Source organism: Elephas maximus, chromosome 22 (genome assembly GCF_024166365.1).
Source record: "Elephas maximus indicus isolate mEleMax1 chromosome 22, mEleMax1 primary haplotype, whole genome shotgun sequence".
In the NCBI taxonomy this organism is placed as follows: domain Eukaryota; kingdom Metazoa; phylum Chordata; class Mammalia; order Proboscidea; family Elephantidae; genus Elephas; species Elephas maximus.
In genome coordinates, this window is record NC_064840.1 from 12,778,064 (window position 1) to 12,804,489 (window position 26,426).

General features: G+C 44.9%; 1 long non-coding RNA gene across 2 annotated transcripts in view; it reads left to right on the forward strand.

Moving 5' to 3' along the window:
* The window catches only part of LOC126065307 (uncharacterized), a 386,754-nt gene that overhangs the window by 226,109 nt on the left and 134,219 nt on the right, over positions 1–26,426 (forward strand). Inside the window, exons 7-9 of one of the 2 annotated variants that reach the window (XR_007514822.1) lie at positions 942–2,901; positions 5,772–5,859; positions 6,273–10,062. The exons of the other annotated variant lie outside the window; for it this stretch is intronic. This is a non-coding gene — a long non-coding RNA (uncharacterized LOC126065307). Of the gene's footprint in view, positions 1–941; positions 2,902–5,771; positions 5,860–6,272; positions 10,063–26,426 lie in introns of those variants that run through there. 2 annotated transcript variants of the gene reach the window in all.

Below are 26,426 nucleotides of genomic sequence, written 5' to 3' on the forward strand. Positions count from 1 at the left end.
GCTAGATGTCCAGGGATGTAACTGGAGGGGTGAGGGGAGTCACCCTTCCTTGTCCGACCAGGGGGAGGAAGAGGGAGGAGGGAGGGGGTCCCCTCAGGATAAAGTGGCATTGTTTTGTATCAGTTTCTGGCTTTCTAGCTTGGCTGGGCTGGTGGAACAAAGAAGGCTTCATGCGGGACAAAAGCGCTCTGTTTCACCTAATGAGGAACAGTTGAGAGGTCTGGAGACAGGACCCCATCAGCCGGGGACAGAGGGCGGCAGAAGAGAGGGCTGCTGGGCGCCTAATGAAGACCAGTTGAGAGGTGCCGGCCAGACACCAGAGTCGCCTTTCTTTGTGATCCCCCCTCAGCTACCCCCTCCACCTCTCCCGTCTCAAGAGGCTTGGCTCTGCATCCAGAGAGTGAGAGAGACATGCTTAGATTCATCTGTCACCATGATGGGTCCTGACCTCGTGACCTCTCGAGCCGTGCCCTCTGGCCTCTGGAGTTGACCTTTCCAAAGAGCCCCCAGTCCTCAGCCAGAAGGCCCCTATTGACTACCTGCCAGTGGCCACCTGCTGAAGCAGCCCCTGAGAAATTAAAGTCGGCAAATGGTTCACCAGGGACTCTTTGAGGCTATGCTGGAGTGCTGGGTCCGGGGTCCATGAACCCATCTCTCTAATTATCTGGCGCAAGAAGCCTTGCCACTTCTTTTTTGGGACTTGAGACTTCGTTGAACTTTGAGGCTGGTGAAAAGTAGCGGTGTGAGGCCAAGAAAAAAGGAAGGGGCTTGTTGGAAGGACTTCCGAAGGCTCCTTGTTTGCTTTTGGGTCTAGCTGAGGAGTGGGGGGCACGTGAAAGCAAGTGGGTCCCAAGGATTATACTCATCTTCTGGGAGATTCTGCTTTTTTCCCGGGGAATACTTTCTTCTTCTTTAAATGATTTATTTTATTTTTGTTGTAGAAAATATGCACAGCAAAACGTACACCAATTCAACGATTTCTACACGTACAATTCAGTGACACTGATTACATTCTTCAACTTGTGCTACCACGCTCACCCTCCTTTTTTGACTAAGAAGAAAGGCATGGCGGTCTACTTCTGAAATTAGCCAATGAAAACCTTATAGATCACCACAGAATGTTGTCTGACTTGCTTGCTTTGGACACGCCATCGGGAAAGGGTTGCTGGTGAAAGACATCATGGCTGTGAAGCGGAGGGTCAGTGAAGGCAAGGGAGACCCTCAGTGAGATGGACTCAAGCATGGGGTAGTGCAGGCCCGAGCAGCATTTTATCCTGTTGTACATAAGGCTGCCCTGAGTTGGAGTCAATTTGATGGCAGCTAACAACTTCAATATCCATTCCACTCTGTGATTCACTGGTTCCAGACTTGGTTTCTGCCATCTGGTCACAGGTTGGGTTTTCTGGAAACTGAGATGAAGATTAGCATGCAGAACGTTTATTAGGGCAAGCTCTTGGGACCAACACCTGTGGAAGGAATGGGAGGAAACCAGGGTTAGGCGGAGGAAGAACCTGAGCTGCAGCGCAGTAGCGGTGAAGGACTTGGCCAAGTCCATGGAGTGCTCTAGAGCCGAGATGGCCCTTCAGAGTTGTCCTGAGTTGTGGCGGAAGGTCTGGCCTTTATGCTTTCCTGTGGATCAGCTACTGAATGTGGACTGCCCCATTTAGTTATGGCAATCCCAAAGAGGCCTGGCACCTGAGGACTGTCTTTTAGCAAGTTCTGGCCACAGTGGGAATAAGTACTTAATTTGTTAAGCAAATGGGGCAGCGCATCCCAACATGGTGTTAATTTCTAACCTAGTTAAGAAAGTCATACACATTCTCTCTCTCTCTCATACACACACACACACACACACACACACACACACATCCCACCTGCACTCACATTCAACAATCCCAGGTAGCATGTAGAGAATAAATTCAGCCCTAAGAAGTCCCCGGAGTTTTCAGATGAAGGGAGAAAACACATTTGAGAGTTTCACAGGGATCTCTTTCATCTGAACAGCCCCCAATTATCTGTGTTAAACCCCTGGACTCCTGCCCTCAGCACATACACCCAACCGACAAGCAGATTACCTATGTACGTAGTACACAATGCAAAAATAGATTCTTTATTGTTGAGTTACATTCACAACACACCAACACTTGTATACCTACATACAGTTGAAATGCATTCACGTACATACACAGACCTACATGTGCACACAATACCCACACAGGCATGTATACGTATTCATAACACATGTCTACCCATTCAAACAGAACGCATACTAACATACACTCAACACACAGTCATGCACACACAAACATACAGATTGTGGAGCTGGTCTAACACGGATGAGAAAATCTCATAAATAAAGATGAAATTACCCTTGAAAATCTATCATAGTGCCACATTGTAAGACACCTGGGAAACTAGACTAGTTATAGGAACAACAGAGGCACATCTTCTATCTATACCCTCCCTGGGGCAAAAGTTCATTGAATGGATTGATGGGCAGAGCTCTGCTTATATTCTGCACTTCTCTCTCTCTCTCTCAATAGTTGAATTAGTGTCACATAAATACACGCATGATGTTTCTCTACTGCATCACATTACCCTAAACCCAAGGAGAACACACAGACACACACACATACCAACAATGGAAGCCAAGAATTCCTGCCTTTCCTCTTTGACTTTGTCTTCTTCTGAGCCCCAAGTGACCAGATCAGCGGAGAAGACTCCAGAAGCCATGGAGCAAAGGCTGCTGGGTCTGCGGCTGGCCTCACTGCCTCAGCCTTGGACACCGAGTCTACAAGGCCAGTTGTCACTAAGAAGAGAGTGTGGAAGGAGATTACCAGGCCCAGCGAAGGCCTCTGTAGTAATTGCCCTTCAGCCTCTTATCCTGGGAACAAACACTTTGTAAGTCTGAAGGGGCCATTTCAGATCTAATAAGGCCTCCCCCTCAACTTCACCCATAATTGGAATAGTGCTTGCTTTTCCTTTTCTGTTCTTTTCCCTAAGCAATTAACTCTTTCCTCTCCTTCCCTTCTTCCCTGGACGCTCTCTTTGCCTGTTCAACTGTCGTTGTTTTCCACAGATCACTCCTGCCCCCACAACTGTGCTATCACTTTCCTTCTTTCTCTGGAAGGTCCATCTGTACTGGGGGTTGCCCATCTGTGAGTTCACCCTTCATTTTTCATCAGGGGCTTCTTTCCACCCCAAAGTCCCATTTCAACTTTCTCCTCCTGCTCTCCTACAGCCCATAACTCTCAGGCCAAGGGATTAACAATTGTGATTTATTTGCAAAATTCCTTGAGTGAGGGATGAGGAGAGAGGAAGCCCCAGAGAGACCTTTGTCCCTGAATATTGAGTGGTTATTCTGTACATTTTGCAAATGATAAAGTAGGCTCTAGGGGTCTGGACTAGGGGGAGGTGACTGCCTCAGTTGGGTTCAGTAGAGAGATATTGTCACTCTGGAGACTCCCAGGGTTTCCTCTCCTTCCTCCACCCAACCTATATGAATAGTTTGGCCCATTTTTTATTAGAAATCTAACTCTCAGATGTGTCCAGTGCACCTCAGCTGACCTACCTTCTTTCAGAGAGCCCCTAATCCATATGGTGATGTCTGTTGGTTCTGTTAGTAACCTATTGGCTATATTCAGGGATGATGTTCAACAGAAGACCAAATAGACTTTCTTTTTCTCTTTCTCCTTCTCCTGGTCCTCCTCTTGGCCGTTTCAACATTCTTCACATGTAACAATCTCGTAACATTAATTGTATTCATCATGTTGTTTAACCATCATCGTTATCCATTTCCAAAATTTTCCATCACCCTTAACAGAAACTCAAAAGTGTCCCCTAAGCAATGAGTCCCCTTCTCCACTTCCTCACGCTTGCCCCTGGTAACCACTAATAAACTTTGATCTCTATACACTTGTCTATTCTAGATATTTCATATAGGTGGAATCAAACAATATTTGTCTTTTTGTAACTGGCTTACTTCGCTCAGCATGATGTTTTCAGGGCTCATCCGTGTTGTAGCATGTATCAGGACTTTGTTTCTCTTCATGGCTGATTAATATTCCATCATACGGCTAGACCATGGGTCATCTGTTGGTGGACATTTAGGTTGTTTCCATCATTTGGCTATTGTGAATAACGCTGCAATGAAGTACAAGCATCTGTTTGTGTCCTTGCTTTCAATTCCTTAGGGTATATACTTAGAAGTAGAGTTGCTGCCTTGTATAATAATTCTGTTTAACCTTTTGAGGAACTGCCAGACAGTTTCCCACAGTGGCTGTACAATTTTACAATCCCACCAGCAATGGATGAGGGTTCCCATTTCTCCACATCCTTGACAACACCTGTTGTTTTTCACTGTTTTAAATCATAGCCATCCTAGGGGGTATGAAGTGATATCTCATTGTGGTTTTGATTTGCAGTCCCCTGTAGGCTAATGACACTGAGCATCTTTTCATGTGCCTATTAGCCGTTTGTATTTCTTCTTTGGTGAAATGTCTATTCAAGTTTTTTACCCATTTTTTGATGGAGTTGTTAGAGTCTTCTTGTTTCACCTATCAAGGAAAGGATGAGGAATAAAATTGGAAGAGGAGATGGAAACAGAAAACATGATCAGGGACTCTCCCCAGGCTGAGCTTGCCCATGATAGTTATGGTTTGAGAATGATATGCCTAAAGATTTCCATAAGGATAACCATATTTACCCATTACCCATAGTGCCTTCTGTTGTAGGTGTCTTTTCTTTTACTTAGGAAGTACTAAGCCACCAACACTCACTTTCTGCTGGATGGCTTATTAGTTTTCCACACCATCTGTAAGCCAGCCAGCTAACCAGGGGCACGGTTTGCTGATACAACACAAGAAAGGGCCAAGGCATGTCTCCTCACTTCTTTTGAGTCCTCTACTTAATCGTGGCATTTTGAGAGCTCCAGAACACCAGGTAGCAACTGATCATGATATAAGTGCATAGTGAATGCTTGGCGCAAGGCTGGGACACCTGAATTGTAGGGCTCCTAATCACAATTGACAGACACATTGGGGACCCCTCAGAAAAGGTGAGGGGCTAAGGTCCTGCATGAAGAGCTTGTGGGATGCGTGTTATTGTTGTTGATGTATCCACAGGCTGGAGGAGCTGAGGAAGCTGAGATAATGAAAGAATAAAAATAAACAGATGAGAGTTAGACAAAATTAGTAAGCCCTGACCTCCCCTAAGTTCCAGCTGTTCGCGCAAAAGACTGTAGGGGTGACATTCTAAAATGAAGCCCAGAGTTCACCCAAGGGTCTTTGCCACAGGTTTTTTAATCCCCCCTGGTACAACCCTCTCCACTTACAGCACCCCCTGCCCATGCCCTTTGTTGCCTCTATTTCAAAAGGGTGTCAACAGCCACTGGAGATCAATACACATTAGTCCATCTGTTTTCACTTTGAGGTGCTACATTCAGCATATGTCTTACAATTCTTCTGATTGATTACTCTAAGCACCGCCATTTTGATTTGGAGACAGAGTTCTCTTTCCCCATTGGCAGTCATAATTTAACTTGCAGCCAACCAAGTTTTCTAGAACAGCTCCTGTAGAACATTGTTTCTTCCCAGCTTTGATGAAATCAGAGATTAAGGTAGCGTTCTCCCATCCCAAAGCATCATTTCAGGGATATGCTCTCTGGTCCCCTGATTTTGTTCATCACTTTCACCACTAGCTACTCAAAGTCAAGTCCAGCCTAAATCTGTTTGTTTATGCAACATCCCATAGAACTGTTCTATCTTCTCAAGGTCACCGGATGCCAGTTTAACTCGTTGAGGTTGGAATATGAACTGGAGCACAAGGAAGCCATGAAGAGACTAATTCAGGCTGTTACTGGTGAGCAGACTCTGGAGGTCACCAGCAAATCTGCTGCAATAAACAATATTTTATATAAAGGACAGAATGGCATTTCATAACAGGGCTGTCTCTCAATGCTCTGGCCATTAATTCTTGTCTAAGATGTGGGGTCAGATGACTGGGATCTGGAGTAGTTTGATGGTTGGGTTTGTGGATGCAAGAGTACAAATTACTGAATGCTGGCCAAAACCACATAATGAAACCCCTAATTATCTACGTCCGCTGAGCGGCATTTTAGCACAGATAATACAAAAATGAGTATCCAAGGTGTCATTTATCTTTGGTTTTGGATTATATGCTATGGCTTTATTTTATCTTGTTCTTTTGGCATCAGATTTTCCATTTTCAATATTGTTATTATCTTGATGGTTATTATTAATTTCACATTGCAGAATCACAGAGTTAGAAGGCATGGTGAATCCTAGCTCTTCTCCTGATTTTCAAACTGCATTCAATGGAAGTCCGGGGCTCTGCAGAGGAGCTGGAGGAAGGAGAAGACAAAAGGGGGTGCGTCTCCCCCATAGTATAGATTGCAAAACTGAGTCCAAGGGAGAAGAAGAGACCTTTCGAGCTAGTTAGTGCCGGAGCTGGAACTAGAATCCTGATCTTCTCGTTCTGAGAGAGAACGAATACCAATGGCTTTAAGGTTCAAGAGAATTATTTCCAAAACGCAAACTCATCTCCAAAGCCAGCCAACAGAAGGTATAGAGCTTTTAAAAGGGTTGATCCAAGAATCATACCAAAAAGATTCCAAATACAGAATGACTAAGAGAAATTTTAGAAAATTTAGTTAGCATCTATCTTAATCTATCGAGGTTGACCTGCACATGTGGGCTTATAAAATTACAGGGAACACATGTGTCGGCCGGCCAGCGTGCTGGCTAGTACAGAGTGTGTGTGTATGTGCACTTGTGTGTGTATTTGTTGTTGGTCGTGTGTGCCATTGAGCTGATTCTGACCCATAGTGGCCGCAGGTGACAGAGTAGAACTGCCCCATAGGGTTTTCTTGGCTGTTACCTTTACAGAAGGAGATTGCCAGGTGTTTTTTCTGTGAAGTCACTGGGTGGGTTTGATCCACCAACATTTTGGTTAGCAGCTGAGTGCTTATATATGTGTGTGTGTGTGTAATGTGTGTCTGTATGGTGGATGCTTATGTATGCGTGTGGTTTGGGTGTGTGGTTTGTCTATGTGTGGAGTGTGTGTGTGTGGTGCATGTGTGGGCATGGAGTGTGTGTGTGTGATATATGTGTTGGTAGGGTGTATGTACGTATGTGAAGTATGTACATGACTCCGTGGTATATGTGTATGCGGAGAGTTTTTGTGTTATGTTTGTGAGTATGTGTGGTGTAAATGTGCTTGTGTCTGTGTGTGCTGCGAATGCGCACTATGTGTGAATATGTGAGTGTGTATGTCGTGTGTGTATGCATAGTGTGTGTGGCATCTGGATATGGAGACTGTGTGATTTTTGTGTGGCATATTTGTGCATGTTCAATGTGGATGTATTTGGTGTGCTTGCGTGTCTGTGTGTGCAGTCATGTCATGTGTGTGTTACACAAAGGCAAAGACTCAGACACACTGAGAGACACAGAAACAGAATTTCACAGACAGACTGACAGACATAATAAAAGACAGAGATTTGTCATAGAAGTTGCAGAAGGGGAAAAATAAAAGCCCCCCAGGAACCTGAAACCTCCTAAAAAGCCCAAGCAGCTGAGTGAGAAGGATCCGGATTCTCACCCTGGCTTCACTGTCTTGCTGGTACATGATTTCGGGTAAGACACACAGCCTATTCAAGATACAACTTTTGCTTCAGTAAAACAGGTTAATAAAACCTCCTTTATACGTTTACGTTGAGAATTAATATTACACAAGATAATATACACAAAGTACTTAGTAGGATGCACGGCACATACTTAGTATTTGAGAAATGAATCTGTTGCCGTTGAGTCAATTCCGACTCATAGCGACCCTATAGGACAGAGTAGAACTGCCCCATAGGGTTTCCAAGGAGTGGCTGGTGGATTTGAACTGCTGATCTTTTGGTTAGCAGCTGAGCTCTTAACCACGGTGCAATCAGGGCTCCATTTAAGAAACAGAAACGATTATTATTATCAGTAGTAGTACTAACAGTATTTTGCTTATTACTATTATTGCACAATTATATGCCTGTTCTCCGCCATTGAGTCGATTCCTACTCATTTACACTTTGCCACCAGGGCTCCTTAATTATATGCCAGTTACACAAAATTGAAAATTTCCCATAAGGTAGACTATTTTTCAGCCTCCCTTTTTATTTGTTGGCAAGAAGTTTGTAGAGTTCTTAAACTGTCTATTAAGGTCTTCAGATATTTCAGGAGTGATTTTCAAGTACAGCAGCTTCTGAAATGTAGGGTGTCATTGTCGTTATTGCTTTGATTATTAGGAAAAAGAAAATGACCAAAATCAGTGCGAGAATGGTGGTAATTATATTCTGATTTCCTAGATCCACGTGCTTCTCTCACCCCAAGGAGAGATATTCTTATTTCATTTGTCTTTCAGACTTGGCCAATTAAAATAATCTCCACCAACTTGTCATGGATTGAATTGTATCTGCCCAAAATGTCTGTCAACTTGGTTAGGCCATGATTCCCGGTATTGTGTGGTTGTCCTCCATTTTGTGATTGTAAGTTTATGTTAAAGAGGATTAGGGTGGGATTGTAACACCCTTACTAAGGTCACATCCCTGATCCAACGTAAAGGGAGTTTCCCTGGGGTGTGGCCTGCACCACATTTTATCTTACAAGAGGTAAAAGGAAAGGGAAGCAAGCTGAGAGTTGGGGACCTCATACCACCAGGAAAGCAGTGCCAGGAGCAGAGTATGGCCTTTGGACCTGGGGTTCCTGTGTGGAGAAGCTCCTAGTCCAGGGGAAGATTGGTGACAAGGAGCTTCCTCCAGAGCCGACGGAGAAAGCCTTCTTCTGGAGTTGACATCCTGAATTTGGAATTCTAGCCTACCAGACTGAGAGAATAAATTTCTCTTTGTGGAAGCCATCCACTTGTGGTATTTCTGTTACAGCAGCACTAGATGACCAAGACACTGTTCTGGCAGTTAATAAGGAGAATTTGGATTTAGGAAAAGGACATAGCAAGGGAGAAAGAAACCAATATTTGCCTGCTTTATATCAGACTGTTTACATAATTCATCTTGTTACCTCTTTAAAATAATCCAGTGATATTTGGATTGTCACCTCCATGTTACAGACAAGGACACTGAGGCTTTAAGAGATGACAAAGTTCTTGCCAAATATGGCACAACCAGAAAATGGCAGAGAGTGGATGTCTTGTGGCTTGGGCCAACCCAAGAGTTCAGTCTTCCTGGCCAAGAAAATTAAGACAAATAACAAAGAAACCAAAGAGGTGGCACCTTTCCATTCAGACAAGATGGTAGCACCTGAAAATCCAGGAGCAGCTTGGTAAAGTGAATGTAATTGCCCCCTAGGGTAGCTTGTTTTACTGTCCTTGTCTTCTCTGCAGACCAACAGAGCACGCCAACAGCTAAAGCTCAAAACGTATGAACCCCCAAATTATCTTGTGCAACGATTAGTTTTTTGAGGCAGTTTGGCTAGGTGCTGGTTACCAGTTGCCATCAAGTTCACTCCAACTCATGGTGATCCCGTGCGTGTCGGAGTAGAACTGTGCTCTACCGGGTTTCCAGTGGCTGATTTTTTGGAAGCATATCACCAGGACCTTCTTCTGGGAGGCTCTAGTGCCAAACATTAATCTAGGTGTTGCTGTGAAGGTATTATGTAGATGTGGCTAACATCTACAATCAGTAGATATTGTGGGTGGGCCTCATAAAACCAGTTGAAGGCCTTAAGAGGAAAAATTGAGGTTTCCTGGAGAAAAAATTCTGCCTCAAAACTGCACCATCAACTTCTGCCTGAATTTCCAAATTACGGGCCTGCTGTATGGATTTTGGACTTGCCAGCGCCCTCACAATTGTGTGAGCCAATTTCTTTAAATAAATACCAGTTGCCTTCAAGTTGATTCTGACTCATGGTGACCCAATGTGTGTCAGATCAGAACTGTTTCTATAGGGTTTTCAGTGGCTGAGTTTTCAGAAGTAGATCAACAGGCCTTACTTCCAAGGATGGAACCTGAAACCTTTCATTTAGCAGCTGAGTGCATTAACTGTTTGCACCACCCAGGGAATCCCTGAAGGAAGGAAGAGAGGGAGGGAGCGAGGAAGGAAGGAGGGAAGAAGGGAGGGGGGAGGGAAGGGGGGAGGGAGGGAGGGAGGGAGGGAGGAAGGGAGGAAGGAGGGAGGGAGGGAGGAAGGGAGGAAGGAGGGAGGGAGGGAGGGAGGGAGGGAGGGAGGGAGGGAGGGAGGGAGGGAAGGAAGGAAGGAAGGAAGGAAGGAAGGAAGGAAGGAAGGAAGGAAGGAAGGAAGGAAGGAAGGAAGGAAGGAAGGAAGGAAGGAAGGAAGGAAGGAAGGAAGGAAGGAAGGAAGGAAGGAAGGAAGGAAGGAATTCCCGTCCTATTGGCCTGCTTCTCTAGGGAGCCCTGACTGATACACTCAGCTAAGGAATATCCAAAGACCAATAATTTCCTGTCTCCCAATTTGGCCGCAAATGCTTTTCCTTAGTAACCACCACAATGTTTTCCATTTCTCTGTTCTTTTTCTCACATTTAGGCCTTGGCATGCCTCCATACCACCCAGCTCCTACAATGGAGAGGATAAAAGATTCTCCCCTAAAGCAAAATTCCTTGGGTGTTAAAGTCACCTTGTTTTAAGGAGGCTGATGGTGGCTTAGTCACAGAAAAATGAACTTGAGGATTTGGCTCCTTGCTGGGAGGTGCCCATGGGATGGTGTCACCTGTCACACAGAGACAAAGAAAGTTATGTTCCGTCACTCCTTCAATGGCACCTCTGTTGAAGTTATTGACCTTTTTGTTCAAATCCCACCTCTGTGTCTGACGGGGTGCGGGCTTTTTTTAGGCTCATTTCCAGGCTTCTTTTGTGAACATCACCCTCTGCAACAGAGACGTGGGGTTTTAAGATATTTGTTTCTAGTGGCTTCCATGATTTCACCTTTCTGCCTGTTGTTCCTGAGAAAATGGGCTTCAAACAATAGGGAGGTTTATGACTCTACCTAGCGGCTTTCACAGAAAGAGTTAGCAGGATAAACGAGGAGTTTTCTTTTCTGTTTTTACCTGTACCAGAGTTTTGGAGGGTGAAGAAATCACGCTGTCCTTTCTTGTTTGTCTGCTTACCTTCTGTGAACCTCAGGTAAATGAGAACTGGTCTTATGTTGAATCAACTGTGACTCATGGCCACCTTAAGTATAACAGAATGAACTGTTGCCTGGTCCTGTGCCATCTCCATGATCTTTGATATGGCTGAGCCTATTGTGAGACTTTTGTGTGACTCCATCTCACTGAGGATTTTCCTCATTTTCGCTGACACTCTCCTTTATCAACCACCAGCTAAAGTAACTGGGTCAACTTCAAAATATGATCCTCAGTAGAGCTGCAGAGAAAATCCTTATACAGCTTCATCTCCAAGGTATTATCTGGTCTTAGAAGACCTAGATATCCTCTATAATCGGTTCTTGTTGTTGGACACCGTCTAGTTGATTCCAACTCACAGTGACCCCATTTGACACAGTAGAACTGCCCCATAGGGTTTTCCTGGCTGTAACATTTACAGGAGCAGATCACCAGGTCCTTCTACTGTGCGGCCACTGGGTGGGTCCAAACCAGCTACCTTTAGGTTCACAGCTGAGTGCTTAACCTTTGTGCCACCAGACACCAGAGCTCCTTCTCTATTATCTAGAGTATAAAAATATTATGAGAACCAGTTTTAGAGACAGGCAAAGCAGTGTGGAGTGAGAGAGATGAGAACTTGCCCCAGGTGACACCCAATGAATTTGCAATGACTGGCTGACTGAATGGATGAATGGATGAACGGAGGAAGACAGCTTCATCCCTGACCTGAAATCTGGTTCAGTCACTAAAGTGCACCTCAATAAGGCAATCTATTTCTGCTAAGATGATATGAATACTGTAAGCAGAGTTGGAGCCCCTGGGTTCAAATCCTTCCCCTTCCACCTGTATATAAAAATCTGTTCCTGTTAAATTGATTCTGGCTTTTGGTGATCCATGTGTTAGAGTGAACTGCTCCATGGGGTTGTCTTGTCTGTAATCTTTATGGAATCAGATTGCCAGGACTTTCTTCCATGGTACAACTGGGTAGATTTGAACCACCAACATTTAGGTTTGTACTCGAGCACAAACCATTTGCCCCACCCAGGGACCTTTCCTCCCATATATACTTAGTTGCTATATGGCCTCGATGGGTTTTGGTAACCTCTCTGAGTTTTAATTTATTCAAATGGTGAAATTTTTCGTGAGGATGCAAAGAGATCATATAAGAGTTATCAACTCGTAGTGCATGCTCAATAAAAGTGTGGACTCTGATTAGAAGTGTTTGGTCAATTTGATAGTAAGAGTAATTAAGAATGGGGGCAGACATCTTTGTTCCACTCTGCACTTTAGAAAGAAAGCTTTTGTCTCACCTCATATCAGTTTTTTTTTTTTCATACCAGTGTCTTGCTTTTTTAGTTCTTCCCATCCACACTTTGTGTCTCTTTAGCGCTTTTGTAGGTGCCATTCTCTCCACCTGGGGCACTCTTCCCTCAGGTAAAGACTGGGTAAACTCTCGCTTTTATTCTTCCGGCCTCAGTTTAGATGCCTCCATCCAGGGGCAGACTACCCAGTAAGCAAGGTAAGTACAGGCCTACTTGTGCTTACTTACTAATCTGTAGTGAACAATCTCACAAGGGTTTCACCACATCAAAGATGTCAGGGATTGTACATTTGAGAACAGGCTTTGATTCTGTAGGAATGTGCTGTGGGGTTGGGAGAGAGATGCCAGCCATACCAAAAAGCTGAATCTTTGATGTGGTGAAAAAAAAAAAAGTGCGATTGTTCACTACAGATGATCTGGTAAGCAAGATAAGCATTGTGCTTATCTTGCCTATGGTATAATCTGCCCCTGCCTCCATCTTTCTCCAAGATTCCTTCCTTACCTCCTACTCCCCTGAGCGGGAGTTACCTCCATCGTTGCGGTCTCCTGCACCCAACACTCCCCCACCTCTGAATACATTTCATGATATTGCCACTGACATCTTCCGTGCCTCCCTTCCCCACCAGACTGCAAGATTTGGGAGGCCAGGGCCTGTGTGTTCTTCCCTGTTGGAGCCTCAGCACCTAGGCCTGTTCTGGAATAAACCAGACCCTCAGTACATATTTGCTGGATGAATGAAGAGTGCAGAGACGAACTGAAGTTCCGATTACAAGAGTGAAGGAATGTAGAGAGGCGATTACAAAATGGCGGCACCTAGGGAGGTGATTACAGAATGGCGGCCATAGATTAATTACAAGGAGATTCCTTGGCCTGTCAGCATTTGTCCTCTCTATGGAGGCCCCCTAAGGGTTCCGCTCCAAATCCTGCTGTTGTCATCAGATAACGAACTCCCCGCACCAGGCTCCGCACTGGAAGTGGAGACATTCCCTTGCCCTCCCCTAGGAGTCCTGCCTCTCTCTCCCAGTTTCCCAGGCCTGACTCTTAGTCTGGGGCTTCCCTTCCATTTTCCAGTCAGGCCTTGTCTGCGTTTTGAGTCAGGAGGGGACTGTCTGCACCTTCTGTGGAGACAGAGCAAGGGAACATGACGTCTCACCCTGGCCCTAAACCCAAGCGTCATTGGTGTTGGCTGGGGATCAAAGCCGCTGTTCCATTTTTAACCTTCGTCGGGCCCCACCTCACCCTGAGCATGTGTTCCCGACATTTCATTGTGTGCCAGGGGGATAAACAAAACCCACCCCCTGAGTCTGGGGAAGGATGCCTTGGGGGAAGGGGGGCGCAAACCCGGCCGAGGCAGATAAGTGCTTTCCCCACTGAGGCGCCCCTTGAGCACTGTGGTTTTTTCTGAGCTTACATGACAACATGGTAAGGGAGATGGATGGCTTTATTTTTGTGCAAAACAAATCTACAGATGGTGACCCCAGAGCAAAAAAAAAAAATTAGTGTGCGGAGGCGGAGGGAGAGGTGCGGTGTGTGGGGGGGGATGGGCGGTGGACTCTATCTTTGGCGCTCTCTCTCTCGCAGTGTCTCCTATTCCTTCTCTTCTCCTGGGCCTTCTATAAATGTCACGAAGGAACGTCCTCATCTGTGGTTATTGGGGATGTTGACAGCAGACTGTTTTATTTTCAAACGATCTGTTAAAAAGGTAAAAGCAAATGCATGCTTTTAGAATATTCAAGTAATTAAAAAATGCCACGAGGAAGAAAGGTGGTTGTTTGATACAAAGTAGGAACTCAATATAATATTCCTTCCTTTTCGGAAGGAAGCAAAAATCCTTCCAAACCCCATCACTAATATTTTGGGGGACATCTTTCTATATGTTTATGTGTATTCAAATTATATATACAAACAAGAACATACTATATACATGATAGTATATTCCTACTCACTCTACATACATAATAAATTCTATGCTGTGTACTATTAAAGGAGCCCTGGTGGTGCAGCGGTTAAGCACTCAGCTGCTAACTGAAGGGTCAGCGTTCAAACCCACCCACCGCTCAGTAGGAGAATGATGTGGCAGTTTGCTTCCATGAAGATTACACCACTGGAAACCCTTTTGGGCTGTTCTACTCTACTCTGTCCTATAGGGTTACTATGAGTCGGAATTGACTTGATGGCAATGGGTTTATGTACTATTATATACACACATAGTATATTCATACTCTGTTGTACATATATATACACACACATTTATATATGCATGTAGTATATACTACACTACACCGTAGTAGCTGTTAGCTGCCGTTGAGTTGGCCCTCGACTCATGGCGACCCCATGTGTTACAGAGTAGAACTGCTCTATAGGACTTTTTGGGCTGGAATCCTTATGGATTCCATAAGGATTCCTCGCAGTTTGTGAGGTCTTTCTTCTGTGGAGTCACTGGGAGGGTTTGACCTACCAACCTTCAGGCTAGCAGCGAATCCCAAACTGCCTGTGGCATCGAGGCTCCTATACTACACTAAGCTATGCTAGACTATCCTATACTAAGCTGTGCTAAGTTATATTAAGTGGTACTAATGTATACTACACTATACTATACTGTACACAGCTCTACTACACTATAGTATGCTATGCTACGTTATGGTATAGTATGCTATATACCACTACGCTATAAAAAGCCTAGTAATATACTCATACGACACATGCAGACGGGACCATACCGTTCATGCCGCTTCACAGTCTGCTTTCCTCACCACGTCCTGGACATCTTTCCAGGCCTGTGAACTTAGAACAAATCCGTTCTGTTCCACTGCTGCCAAGTCGCCATTTGTGTATCACTTACTTAAGCAGTTGAAGGGAACATTTTTTTGAAGCCCTTGCCTTAAAATAAACTCTGACTTTTGCTTTTTCTCTCGTGACTCTCCCTCTCCACTGTCCCTCCGGCCACACTCATCTGAGGTTGGGGTTTTCCGCCGCCTCCTTGGCCCAGATGCCAGCATCAGCATTGCGGAAGCACATTTGCAGGGACCCAGTTGGCTTTCTCTGTTGTGCTTTGGTTTGAGAAAAACAGTTCTCTTGCCTTTGCCTTCATCTCCCCGACATGCTTCCACGTTTTAGAAAAATAATATTGTGTTTTCGGTGAAGTTTACACAGCAGTTTAGCTTCCCATTCAACAGTTTCTACACAAGTTGTTCAGTGACACTAGCTACATTCTGCATAGTGCGTGAAGATTCTCATTATTTCCATTCTGGTTGTTCCATTTCCATTAATCTAGTTTCCCTGCCTCCTTGCATTCTCATCTTTGCTTTAAAGTAATTGTTGACCTTTGGTCTCATATAGATGATTTTTTAAAGGGTGATATTCATTATTTTTTTTAGCCAACTTGTTATTTAGCTACAGGGTGACCTCAGGTTAGTTTCAGTTCAAGGTTTGAAGGGTATTTTAGGGCAATAGTCTCAGGGAATCCTTCAGTCTCAACCAGTTCCGTAAACCTGTTTTTTTTTGTTTGTTCAGGAATTTGCAGTCTATTCCACAGTTTTCTCCTAGTCTATCGGGGTCCACCTATTGTGGTTCCGATTAGAGTGGTCTGGTGTGGTAGCTGGGATCTAGTTCTTTTTGGTCTCAAGGTAGTTGAGGCCATGGTTCACGTGGCTTGCTTCCACATTTTACTTCTCTGTAGTGCTGTTACTGTATCAGACTCTCAAGGAGTGGGGCCTTAAGATTTATAGTTTTAAAAAAGCTCTTTGTGTGTTCCAATGTATGTCCAGAACCAAGAAACCTTGGTGTAGGACATGGCAAGAATATGGCTTTTGATGTCAGGGAGGGCCAAGTTCTAATTCCACCTTTGACCTTGGGAAAATGACTTAATTTGTATGAAGAGCAGTTTTCTTGTCTGCACAACTGGGGAAATTATAATTGAACCAGCCTTGCAGGGTTCTTAGGAGGACTAAAGTAAGTGCCTAGAACACAGTTGCTGCTTCAGTGATGGCAGCTTTTATTATCGTCTGAGAAGTGGTGAGATGTTGCAGACCATAGGTTCTGGAATTAGCCATATCTGGGTTTGGAGTCCCTGGGTGATGCAAATGATTAAGCACTCAGCTACTAACCCAAAGTCTGGCAGTTCAAATCTATCTAGAGGCACCTTGGAAGAAAGGCCTGGCAATGTCTTCCGAAAGACCAGCCACTGTGGAGCACAGTTTTACTCTGAAACTCACTATGAGCTGGAGTCAACTTGATGGCAACTGGTTTGGTTTTCGGCTTCAAACCAAATTCAGCTTCTTCCCAGATGCATGAGTTAAGCCCTGTGGGTTTCCTTTTCCTCATGCGTAAAATGGAGCTAAAATACCTATCAACAATTATGTTTCAAGGCTTACAGATAATACATGCAAAGGGCCTAGTTCAGGGCAGTAAGATGGTAGCTGGTGTATACTGACCACTCTGTGTCCAAACACTAAGGCTCAAAGAAGCAGAAACTTGCATTCTGTTCCTGCCTTTCCTATTTATTCCCCGAGCGACCTTGGAGAAGACACTCGGCTTCTCACTTTCCTTGTTTCTAAGCTGTTGACTTATTTGCATTAAAAGCAATGATGAGTATATCCTTGGTAATTAGGCATTATTCTATATCACTTTCCCAGAGCATGGGCTGAAGTTTAAACATACACATTTAATGCATCAACATTCTATACAAATTTAGATCCCTTTTGGAGTCTTTTTTATTTTTCTTTGTTAGGAAGCAAGCTGTGGGCAGAGGTATAGGTGTTAACATATAACAGACTCTTAAAAGTGTTCATTTATTAATTCATTGAACAAGCGTCCTGTAATTGCTTGTAATGTGCTAGTCATTGTACTACAATGTAAGGATGACATAAAGCATAGTTGCTACTCTCAGAACTCTTATTGTCTAATGGGAAAGACTTACATGTAAAGGTTTAACGCACTAGAAGCATAGCAAATATTCTAAGGGAAGTGTGTGTAGGGTAAGGTGGAGGTACCAAGGTTGTTGTTAGCTCCCCTTGAGTCTCAGTCTGGAAGCTTCGCTGAAACCTGTTCAGCATCATAGCAACATGCAAGCCTCCACTGACAGACGGGGGTGGCTGTGCCTGAGGTACACTGGCTGGGAACTGAATCTGGATCTCGTACACAGAAGGGAAGAATTCCACCACTGACCCTAAGGAGGCGTCAATTCTTAGAAGAAGTGACACCTTTGAATTGTGGTGTTGGTGAAGAATATTGAATATACCACGGACAGCCAAAAGAACGAACAAATCTGTCTCGGAAGAAGTACAACCAGAATGCTCCTTAGAAGCAAGGATGGTGAGACTGCATCTTACATACTTTGGACACGTTGTCAGGAGCAATCAGTCCCTGGAGAAGGACATCATGCTTGGCAGAGTACAGGGTCAGCAGAAAAGAGGAAGACCCTCAACCGGGTGGATTAACACAGCGGCTGCAACAATGAGCTCAAGCATAACAACGACTGTGAGGATGGCGCAGGACCGGGCAGTGTTTTGTTCTGTTGTGCCTGGGGTCGCTATGAATCGGAACCGACTCGATGGCACCTAACAACAACAACCCTAAGGAGGTGCCAAGGAGCAAATACTTAACCCTGTTGTGGGTGGGGGGATGGCACTGAGAAGAGGTTTTAAGGCAAGGAAACTCTTGAGTTTTCCAATGATAAGAGTTCACCAAGCAGAAATGGGGAGCATAAGGGTGCTGGAGATCAGGAAAGGCATTCTTTACAGGACGTACAGCATGTTTAAGATCAGGGGATTAGAAGAAGTCTCCAGAATGACATTAGGGGAGAGCAGAAGGTGAGACCAGAGCAGTCAGCAGTGGCCAGAGCTTGGAGAACCTTGTACTCCATATTGAATCTGGACTCTTCTGAGAGCTATGATGGGTTTTACATGGTGGAAGACAGTGCCCGGAATTGTGTTTTCTGGGTGATTACATCTGATATAGGGGGCATTGGTGGTTCAGTGGTAGAATTCTCACCTTCCATGTGGGAGATCCAGGCTCAATTCCCAGCCAATGGAATTGTAGTGCAGCCACTACCCATCTGTCAGTGGAAGCTTGTGTGTTATTGTGATGCTGGAGAGGTTTCAACAGAGCTTCTAGACTAAGACAGACTAGGAAGAAAGGTCTGGTGATCTATTTCCAAAAATCAGCCAACGAAAACCCTGTGGATCATAATGGCACAATCCACAACTGATCGTGGGGACGGTGTGGGACCAGGCAGCATTGTGTTCTGTTGTGTGTGGGGTCACCGTGACTTGGAGGCCAACTCCACAGCAGCTAACAACATTGGATGACTGGGATTTTCTTTTGTCTAGGCTTGTTAAGTTGGGGGGGTGAAAGAATGAAGCTGCCATCTTTACAGTAAATTCAATCCAGAAGAAAAGAAAACCAAGAGATGGGGGAGAGAGATTAAAACTTGGTGACATCATTTGAGTACCTGGATCCAATCATGCTTAAAAGCAGACAGCTTTGCCCCTAGACTTTTTAGTTGGGTGACTCAATAAATTTTTATTTCCTAAAAGCCATTTGAGTTGGGTTTCTGTCCCTTGCAAATGTACAGGTCCTAACTAAAGTACCAATAAAACCTTTGGGGCATAGCCCTGGCTCTCAGTACCCCCAGGTTCCTTCTTTCTATGGTTATTATTAGTTGTGCTCGAGTCAGCTCTGACTCACGGCAACCTTGTGTATAACAGAATAAAACGTGCCATCTCCACGATCTTTGGTATGTTTGAACCCATTGTTAAGGCTACTGTATCAATCCTTTCATTGAGAGTTTCCTTCATTTTTGCTGACGCTCTGTCTTTCTAGGGGATGGGAATCTGAGATGTTGATATCTTGAACCACCCAAATAATAATAATTACCACAATGTCAGCAACAACTACCATGTACTGAGTGCTTCCATACAACACTACATTGGTACCATCACAACTCCTGTTGCCATGGAGTTGATTCTCAGCAACTCTACAGGACACAGTAGAACTGCCCCATAGGGTTTCCAAGGCTGTAATCTTTACTGAAGCAGACTGCCACATCTTTCTCTCGACCAGCGGCTGGTGGTTTCGAACCACCAACCTTTCAGTTAGCAGCCAAGTGCTTAACCACTGCATCACCAGGGCTCCTTTACTACATCTCCAGGCACTATTATTAACCCTATCTTGGAGAGGAGTCCCTGGGTGATGCAAACCATGTGCTTGACTGCTAATCCAAAGGTTGGAGGTTTGAGGCCACTCAGAGACACCTTGGAAGAAAGCCTTGGCAATCTAGTTCCTAAAGGTCACAGCCACTGAAAACCCTGTTCAGTACAGTTCTACTCTGACACATGTGGGGTCACCATGAGTCAAAACTGACGGATGGTTGGCAGCTGGTGGTTTATAGATGGAGAAATTGAGGCTCAGAGGCGTTCAGTAACTTGCCTAAGGCCACACAGCTCATAAGCAACTAGCATCCAGACTCAGGTCTGTCTCCTGATTCTACATGGTCAGTTTCAGCGCTCCACTTCTTCCTGCCTTAAGAATTGGAAGTTCCCTCCTGGATGGGCAAAGATGAGAGTTGAACTTCGCTAAACACCCATCGAGTACCTGTAGTGCCACTTCATTACCAAGGTGTTGGTGAAGGTCACGCTCTCCCTGCTTGCTTATAGCTATTCTTCCCTCCCTGGGAATCTGCTGGAGTGCCAGCGGGCTCTGAGAATGGCTTGTCATCAGATACTCTCCCGGCCCTCTGGGTTTCTGTATACAATCTTATTTCCTGCTGTGATTGGAACCTCCATTATGAGGGGGCCGTACCAAAGTCTGCCCCATAAAGTATATACACATAAACTCTTGTCTTCTGAGCCCCCAGAATCTAGACTATCAGGTGTACTTATCCAAATATTTCGGAAAGCTTTGAAACATTAACCCCATTCACTCCTAAGTCCTGGGTAACCACATGCAGAGAGTAGGGGAGAAAGGGCCCTGTCTTGTGCCTTTTCAAGATTAAAGCTCTTGATAGCATTGAGTGGTGCCCAGTATTGAGGGTCTAACAGCCATTTAACTGAGCTGCTGGGCCGGTGGATGCAGAGTTGCATATCAGGGCTGTGTCCCCAATCAGCCCTTGCAATCAGAGATACTCAAGCCATTCCAATCTTTAAAAAAAAAAAGGAAAAAATCCCTGCCAACTCAGGGTGAATGGGTGGCTAAGAGTTTTAATGGCTGCTTCTGCAAATGTGCAGAAAATGCTTCTGTTTCTCAGGTTGGTTTTAGCTGTTTTCTACAATCTGCTTGGGTGAAGAGAAGAAGGATACGGTGTGGGAGGGGGTAGAGCTGGGGAAAACGGGCAAGTCTGAAGGACTGAGGTCCAACTGGCCTCTTGTAGGATGCCCCCTGGTTCTGTGTCACCTCTTGTTGTTAGGTGTCGTCGAGTCGGTTCTGACTCATAGCGACTCACAGTGACCGTAGGTACCACAGAATGAAACACTGCCTGGTCCTGCACCATCCTCACAAACGTTGTTGTGCTTGAGCCCACCGTTGGCAGCTGCTATGTCAACCTGTTTCGTTGAGGGCCCTCCTCTTTTCTGCTGACCTTCTACTTGACCAAGCATGATGTCCTTCTCCAGGGCCTGATCCCTCCTGATAACGTGTCCAAAGTATGTAAGATGAAGTCTTGCCTAGAGATGGAAAAACGGGCTGGAGGAGGGTAAGAATCGTTGCACGACTCGAAGAATGTAATCAATGTCATTGAGTTGTACATGTAGAAAATGATGAATTGGCATATGTTTTGCTGTGTATATTGTCAACAATAACAAAATAAATTAAAGGAAGAAAAGAAAAGGGGCTGTTGGTTCTAAAGACAAAGCCAGCATGAGAAAACATTCCAGCTTCCCCAGAAGCCCTCCCAAGGGGTGGAGTGTAGAGAAATCAGAAGGCCTGGGTTGGAGTCTCACATATGCCCTTCACTCGCTGGTTGGCCTTGGACAAGTCATTTTCTTCCCTGAGCCTCAGTTTCCCCATCTGTTGCCACTGAACTAAATCAGTGACTCCAGAAGGCCATCATTAGAGCTTCTATGAATCAGCAGGAAGGGAAGGGAGAGTGTGAAAATGCAGATTCCCAGACGGACCGCCTTATTGAACCAGAATCTCCATCCCAAGACCGGTAAATCTGTGTAATTAACTGGTTCCCCAGGTGATTCTTACGCAAAGCCAGGTTGAGGAAGTGCCAAACTAGATCAGTCCACGGTTCCTTCCAGCCTTAGCATTCTTTGACAATGGTTTGGAGACTGATTTTTGGCTTCTTTGCTCTCTGTTGGAAGAGAGACAGCGCTCTTGCAGGCTTCTTGGCTCTCTCTGTCTCAGTTTCCCTTGATAAGTCACCCCACCTTCACCCCCTTTAAACACAAAATATTATGAGTGTCCCGAAGGAAAACAAGGAAGTCAGATGTTTCTGGTTTCAAGTGAGAACTCTGCCTTCAGTTCTTGCACAGTGGTTGTTTTACGGGCCCTTAGCAAAACATAACACAAGCCAGCTTTCTCAAACCCAGCTACATGGAAAATGTGCTGGCAAATCTATAGACCTCAAGTCTGTAGACCAAAAAAAAAACTAAATGAGAACCACCATTTCCAGGGTATTGACTGCAAATGGCACCAGGAGTCAGTATTGATCGAGTACTTACTCTGTGCCGGGCGCTTTATATGGATTATTCCTTTCAACTTCCCCATCCTGGGAGGTAGATGCAATTATTACCATTCCCATTTTACATTCAGGGAAATCGAGGCACATGGACGTTAAGTCATTTGCCCACACTTCCCTAGCTAGTAAGTGTGGGAGATAGGATTACAAACCCAAGCAGTTTGGTGCTGAATATCGCACAACTATGCCCTCCTGTCCCTATTGGTCCTATGACCAGCTATGGATTTTTTTTAACAGCTACTATGTGCCCTGGTGGCACAGTGGTTAAGAGCTGCTCAGCTGTTAACCAAAATGTCCACCAGCCACTCCCTGGAAACCTTATAGGGCAGTTCTACTCTGTCTCATAGGGTCACTATCAGTAGGAATCGACTGGACGGCAATTTTTTTTTTTTTTTTTTTAATGTGCCCAAGGGAGCCCTGGTAGCACAGTGGTTAAAAACTTGGCTGCTAACCAAAAAGCCAGCAGCTTGAATCCACCAGCCGCTCCTTGGGAACCCTAAGGGGCGGTTCTACTCTGTCCTATAGGGTCGCTATGAGTCGAAATTGACTCCATGGCAACGGGGTATGTGTCCAAGGATCCCTGTGGTGCAGTGGTTAAGTGCTGGGCTGCTAACTGAAAGACTGGCAGTTCAAACTCAACCAGCAGCTCTATGAGAGAAAAGACCTGGTGATTTGCCCTCTTAAAGATTATCTGTTAAACCAAACTTGTCATTGAGTCCATTCTGACTTATAACGACCCTATAGGTCAGAGTAGAACTGTCCCTTAGGGTTTCCAAGGCTATAATCTTTTACAGAAGCAGATAGCCACATCTTTCTCCTTTGGAGTAGCTGGTGGGTTCGAACTGCTGATCTTTCGGTTACCAGCCGAGTGCTTTACCACTGTGCCACCAGGGCTCCTTCTATAAAGAGTATAGCCTAGGAAACTTTATGGAGTTCTACTCTGTTACATGAGATTACTATGAGTCGGAATCTACTTGATGGCACACAAAACCCGTGTGCCCAATCCACCACAGATATTTCAAATACCAGCAGGGTCACTCATGGAGGACAAGTTTCAGTGGAGCTTCTAGACTAAGCCAGACTAGGAAGAAAGGCCTGGTGATCTGTTTCCAAAGATCAGCCAATGAAAACCCCATGGATCACAACAGAATAGTGTCCAATATAGTCCTGAAAGATGATCCCCTGGGTTGGAAGGTACTCAAAATACACAGTGGCTGAAACAATGGACTTGAGCATACCACTGACCGTGAAGAGGGCACAAAGGCGGGCATTGTTGTATTGTGTTGTACATGGGGTCACTATGAGTTGGAGGCAACTTGATGGCAGCTGACAACATGTGCTTCAAATCATACAAAAGCTTTATACTTACTGACTCCCCCATGAGTACCCTGCAAAATAGGTATGGTTATTTTTTTCCCATTTTAGGGATGAGGAAACCAAGGCTAAGAGTGGCTTTCTATATATTACCCAAGATTACACTGTAGCTAGACTTCAGCGTATGCAATGGATGGAGAAACTCCACTGGTAACATAAACTTCTAGAGGTATGTGTGTGTGTGTGTGTGTGTGTTGAGTACATACACGTGCGCGCCTGTGTGCGTGCATGGGTCCCTGCGTGCGTGGGTGTGTGTATGTGTAGCTGCACCAGGAAACAATCCTTTGTGTAAAAAGGGATGGACCATGCATTGTCCAGCAATGTTCAGAAGGTGCAGACTCCAGCTTTTAATTCCCTTCTTGTAAGAAGTGTCGTCCAAATAAAATAAACGGAACTTGTCCCAGCGTATTGTACTGCTGGCCCTGTCATCACGCACGTCCGGCATTCTGTTATCCCACCTGACAGCTGCTCCCTTCACTAAAGGGATCTGGGGACGTTAGCAACAGAGTTTTTTTTTTTTTTTTTAACTATAGCAAAGGATTGTTTAGACTGATCCCAGGGCCATAACGTGGAATAATGAGTGACAGGTTGAGCGTGATTTTGCCAGGCCAAGAAAGGCCTGACTTCACGACAATTTCCATATTCTGCTTCCCCAGCGCGTTGACGATAATGCCCAAGATTTATAGTGTAATGGGAACTAGGTGGGATTTGATGACTCTCGGCTTCAGCTTACCACTGACCCAGAGTGTTCGCCAGGTTTCTTTAGCATGCCAGGCCGGTGCAAAGTCTGAAACAGGACAGGGAAGTGTACTGGGCTGAGAATCTGGGCCTTTGTTCTCTGCGTGAATGGGGGCAATTGCTTCAATCTCGACTGTCCATCTGTTTAATAGGGAGATAGGATTGGAAGATTCACAAACTCTTTTTCAACCCTGATATCCAATTCACTTTCATTGTTGCGAGTTGCCTCCGAGTCATGGCAACCCCAGGTATAATAGAATAAAACATTGCCTGTCCTGTGCCATCTTCACGGTCCTTGATATGTTTGAGTCCATTGTTGCGACGATTGTGGCAATCCATCTCATTGAGGGTTTCCCTTGTTTCTGCTGACCCTCTGCTTTACCAAACATGATGTCCTTTTTTAGGTTTGCTGAGGACATGTCCAAAGTAGGTGAGCTGAGGTCTCGCCATGTTCATTTCTAAAGAACATTCTGTTTGCATTTCTTCTAAGAGTGATTTGTTCATTCTTCTGGCAGTCCATGGTATATTCACTTCCATTCAACCAACATCATCAAGCAGCTGCTCAATGCCAGGGTTTGGCTAAGGACGGATGACACTGTGAAGAACAGCAACTGTCTCTCCACCTGCTTTATAGGCAGATGCTGGATAGGCCCAGAGAGCAAGACATGGAGTGAAAAACCCACCTTTGCCACCACCCAGCTGGGTGACCTCTATGAGCTGGTGCCTCATATTATGGGGCTTACAGAAAGAAGTTTCTCAAAAGTGTGGCCAGCTGACTTTTTGGATCAGCGAACCCTGGGGCTCTTGTTAACAACTCGTACCCTTGGATCCCAGCCCAGACCTGCTGAATGAGAATCTCTGGGGTAGGGGTGGGGGATGGAGGAGTATGCATTTTAACAAGGACTCAGAGGGGACTGCTGTAACGTTGACATTAGATAATGTGTTAAAGTGCCTCACAATTTTAGAGTTAAGGGTTCCATGCTTGCTTGTTACTCTTATGGGCTCATGCACTGGAAAACCCTTGACTTCAACCACATTCAACTCTGTCCGAACAATAGCGTCTTACTGTCCCTGTAGGTTATCCTTTGTTCATAGATTTACATATGGATATAGATGTTGTTTTTAGGTGCCGTTGCGTCGGTTCTGACTCATAGTGAGCCTATGTACAACAGAATGAAACACTGCCTGGTCCTGCGCCATCCTCAGAGTCATTGCTGTGTTTGAGCCCATTGTTGCAGCCACTGTGTCAATCCATCTCATTCAGGGTCTTCCGCTTTTTCGTTGACCCACTATTTTAACCATGATGTCCTTCTCCAGGGACTGGCTCCTCATGTCCAAAGTACATGAGATGAAGTCTCACCATCCTTGCTTCTAAGGAGCATTCTGGCTGTACATCTTCGAAAACAGATTTATTCATTCTTCTGGCAATCCATGGTATATTCAATATTCTCTTCAGTTTTCCTTATTCAGCATCCAGCTTTCATGCACATATGAAAAAACTCAAACCAAACCCATTGCTATCGGACAGAGTAGAACTGCCCCGTAGAGTTTCCAAGGAGTGCCTGCTGAATTTGAACCGCCGACCTTTTAGTTAGCAGCTGTAGCTCTTAAGCGCTATGCCACCAGGGTTTCCATGTGCCGATGAGGTGATTGAAAACACCATGGCTTGAGTCAGGTGCACCTTAGTCCTTAAAGTGACATCTTTGCTTTTTAACACTTTAAAGAGGTCTCTTGCAGCAGATTTGCTCGGTGCAATGTGTCTTTTGATTTCTTGACTGCTGCTTCCATGGCTGTTGATTTTGGATCTAAGTAAAATGAAATCCTTGACAACTTCAGTTTTTTCTCTGTTTATCATGATGTTGCTTATTGGTCCAGTTGTGAGGATTTTTGTTTTTTTATGTGGAGGTGTAATCCATATGGAAGGCTGTGGTCTTTAATCATCAGTAAGTGCTTCAGGTCCTCTTCACTTTCAGCAAGCAAGGTTGTGTCTTCTGCATATGGCAGGTTGTTGATGAGTCTTCCTCCAACCCTGATATCGCCATGTGTCGGAATCTACTTGATGGTAACAGGTTTGGTTTTGGCCTCAGTGAATGTAGATGAAAGCAATGCAGATGGTATTGGAAATGAGGAGTCTCTGGGTGATGCCGGTGATTAATGTGCTCAGCTGCTAACTGAAAGGTTGGAGGT